This window comes from Rhinoderma darwinii, chromosome 1 (genome assembly GCF_050947455.1).
Source record: "Rhinoderma darwinii isolate aRhiDar2 chromosome 1, aRhiDar2.hap1, whole genome shotgun sequence".
NCBI lineage: Eukaryota > Metazoa > Chordata > Amphibia > Anura > Rhinodermatidae > Rhinoderma > Rhinoderma darwinii.
The window spans coordinates 658,901,469-658,905,462 of NC_134687.1; the positions used below are offsets into that span (position 1 = coordinate 658,901,469).

General features: G+C 41.8%; 1 non-coding gene across 1 annotated transcript; it reads left to right on the forward strand.

Moving 5' to 3' along the window:
• Positions 1 to 257: 257 nt before the first annotated feature.
• On the forward strand, positions 258 to 339 carry TRNAA-CGC (transfer RNA alanine (anticodon CGC)). The gene has a single exon. It is a non-coding gene; the product is annotated as a tRNA-Ala (tRNA).
• Positions 340 to 3,994: the final 3,655 nt, after the last annotated feature.

A 3,994-nucleotide genomic window follows, 5' to 3' on the forward strand; every position in this document is an offset into this window, starting at 1 on the left:
CTCCCTCCACTATCGTTCTTCTTTATCCACTATCGTACTTCTTCCTCCACTATCGTACTGCTGTCTTACTGGGTATGTCTAAGCTTTAAATTTGTGCCAAATAAGGTCATATTACTTTGTATCTGACTTACTTCTTATAAAAACTCATTGACTTTCATAGGGTCTACTTCACCAATCAAAAGCTTGTTCCCATATTTGAGGCCTTGCCCCTGAACTACAGTTCCCAGAAGATTTCCGAGAATAGGTGCTAAGAATAGGCTGTGATGGCTGAGAGGTTAAGGTGTTGGGCTCGCACTCCAATGGGGCCTCCCTGCCCAGGTTCAAGTCCTGGTCACAGCAAAGCATTTTATACAGAAAAATAAAACTTTCCCGAAAAATGAGCTCCTTTAGTTTCACTTTGAGCTTTTCCTGTCTCATATACCTATTAAAGCTGTAAAATAACCAGAATTAATCATGTTGCAGTTTCCCAGGAATAAAATAATATCCGCCCTCCTTCTCAGAAAACTTATATCAGAGACCTGTCTCTTTCTCATAGAGCTCTACCCAACAGCTCTGTCACTAGGAAAATAGAAAGTTTTTCTCCAGCCCACCAGTCTTGGCGTTTTGATCCCAGATTGCGCACGGATCCTCGAGGTGGCACTCTGTATAATCATGATGCAAAGGAAGAAATATTTCGATCCAGTGCTGAGTTTAAAAGGAAAAATCTTCCCCTTTATTGAAAAAATATTAAAATATTACACAAGAACAGAGGGGTGGATGCACAGAGCCTACGCGTTTCAACCGATTTACTCGGTCTTAATCATGGCATGTCATACAACCTTACTCTTCCACCCTGCATTTGTATATGCAATCGCAGGTACGAGAACCCACATTACCACCTTTTGCCCAATCCCTGGTTACATAGGGCGGAGACAGCTCAAGGGAATTCCAGCCAATTAACCATTTTTTCCCAAACTAAACAAAAGGTAAATATACACCTGTTCTGCTAATAAGTTTGTATAGCAGATGTTATACCTATTCCAATGTGTTGCACATAAATTGATAGGGGGCCTAAATGGATGTATAGTATCAGGTATAACATTTATAATGAATGAAACATTCTTGAAATATGTGTTTTTGTAGGGCTCTTTTCACATGGACCTTTCTGCATGCAGGAAATTCTGCCTAAAAAAAAATCAAACAACTCAGTTTTTTGGGGGGGATAGTTATGCATCACAGGTGTCCTTTGATGCCTTTTTTTTGTGTGTATTTTGCAGTGTGTTAAAAACACGGCAAAAAAAACAAAAAACCTCAGTGTGAACAGTGCCTAATTTGGTCAATATTAAACAGATATCATTATTACCGATATAGTTTTGCTGGAATTTTTGGGCCAGACTGGAATGGTTGGCACATACACATGGTGTCTACAGAAGTTTCATTTAAAACATTAATAAAATAATGAATAAAGTCTAATGTTGAACATGAGATATTAGATTTTAAATTTTAAGTTACTAACAATAATTTTGTTTGATCAGAAAAAGAGAAGAAAGCGATCTAGATCTCAATTCAGTAATGTCAAGTCAAACATTATGATGTGAAGAGAAAAAGAGAATCTATGTCACTATCAGTAATGAAACATTAGTTCCTTTCTCAAATTCAAGCCCTTTGGAACCCTTGTATTTAAATGGTATATCCAGAAGGCTTCCCTATCCAGGAGGGTGTGTTTTTGATTTTTTTTTATTGCATATGAGCAGAAAGTTTTGGCAGATCTGTTATGGCAAAAAATTAAATGTTTTGCTACATTGGAAATACTAGATAGGGTCGGATTTCTAATGTATCCCAAATGCTCCAGAATTCGAGTTTTGAACTTACGGGTAGTACAACCTATATACATGAGTTTACATTCAATTACATATACCAACAGTTCACTATTACAATTAATGTACTCATTTATTGGAAAACTTCTCTCTCCACTGGAATGATGAAAATTCTTACTGGGACGAACACAAGTGCATACTTTGCAGGGATGTGAACCGCACCGGAAGAAACCACGCTGTTGTAGCCAAGTAGGTTTGCTTCTTTCTGATGCATATAAATATGGAGATAAAGTATTTCCCAGTGTGGGGGCTCTTCTAGACACAATCCTACATCCCTGTTCAAGTATGCCATCCAATTCTATATCCTCTCTCAGAAGCCGAATCCTACGTTTTCCCAAAAGACATCAGGAAAAAGTAGCAAGGGTAAAATCTGTGTTGGACAAATGACTGTCTCTCATGCAGTCACATGACCATGCTTCCAGTGTTTATCTCTGACTAGGGTGATGCTCTGAACACTTAATTATCTACCCTCCACCTCCCTGTAGAATATGATGTCGTACATTATATGCCTCTTATTTCTAAAACTCATTGACATTCATAGGGTCTCCTTCACCAATCAAAAGCTTGATCCAATATTTGAGGCCTTGCCACTGAACTACAGTTCCCAGAAGATTTCAGAGAAAAGAACTAAAGTATAAGCTGTGGTGGCCAAGTGGTTAAGGTGTTGGACTTGAAATCCAATGGGGTCTCCCTGCACAGGTTCAAATCCTATTCACAGCAAAGTATTTTATAAAGAGAGATTGAAAAAAACTTCCCAAGAAACATTAACTGTTTTAGTTTCCCTTTGAGCCTTTCCTGTCTCAAACTTTTAAAACTGTAAAATAACTCAAATGAATCATGCTGCTGTTTTTCCATTTAAAGAACAATTTCCGTCCTCCACAGAAAACTAAGATTAGACCTGTCTCTTTCTGTAAAACAATTTGCTGCTCATAGAGCACTACCCAACAGCTCTGTCACTAATCAGAAGCCGGATCTCACATTTTAAGCCCTGACCCTGAACAGATTTTCCCAAAAGACATCAGGAAAAAGTAGCAAGTGTAAAATTTGTGTTGGACAAGTCAGGGGCGTAGCTAAGGGGGGGCAAGCGGGGCATGTGCCCCGGGCGCAGTCCAGAGGGGGGCGCCAGCGCCCCCTCCTCCTGCACTATAATTGTACCTGTGTCGCAAGGACACAGGTACAATTAGAAGCAATGAATGACCGGGCACGTTCCGTGCCCGGCCATTCAGCGCCTTTCCCCGAATGAAGCGACTGGTACCTTTTGTACCAGTGACGCTTCCGTCGATGAAAGGCGCTGACTGACTCACAGGGAAAGTCATCCTGCCCAGCCAATCAGCGCCTTTCATAGACGCTGTGTTCAACCCCCTGGAGACCTGCGCAGAAGAGAGCAGGTCTCCATGGCTGCCGGACGGCGTGGGAGCGGGAATAACGTGAGTTTGAAATTATTTTTTTTATTCTTTTAATTGTAATAGAAGTGTGGCTGTATCTGCGGGGGGGCTGTCTATCTACAGGGGGACTATATACAGGGGGCTATATACAGGGGGGCTATATACAGGGGGACTATATCTACAGGGCTGGGCTATATACAGGGGGACTATATCTACAGGGCTGGGCTATATACAGGGGGACTATATCTACAGGGGGGCTATATACTGGAGTGGGCTGTCTATAGAGCACCATATACAGGGGTGGGCTATATAGTATATAGCCCCCTGTAGATATAGCCCACCCCTGTATATGGTGCTCCATAGATAGCCCACCCCTGTATATAGCCCCCCTGTAGATATAGCCCAGCCCTGTAGATATATTCCCCCTGTATATAGCCCACCCCTGTAGATATAGCCCAGCCCTGTAGATATGGTCCCCCTGTAGATATAGTCCCCCTGTAGATATAGCCCACCCCTGTATATAGTCCCCCTGTAGATATAGCCCACCCCTGTGTATATAGTATCCCACAAATAGCTCCCCCTATACTGCTCCACAGAAAGCCCACCCCTGTATATAGCCCCCTTGTACATATAGTCCACCCCTGTATATAGTGCTCCACAGATAGCCCACCCCTGTATATACTATATACAAGGGTGGGCTATCTGTGGAGCACTATATACAGGGGTGGACTATCTAGTGGAGCACTATATACA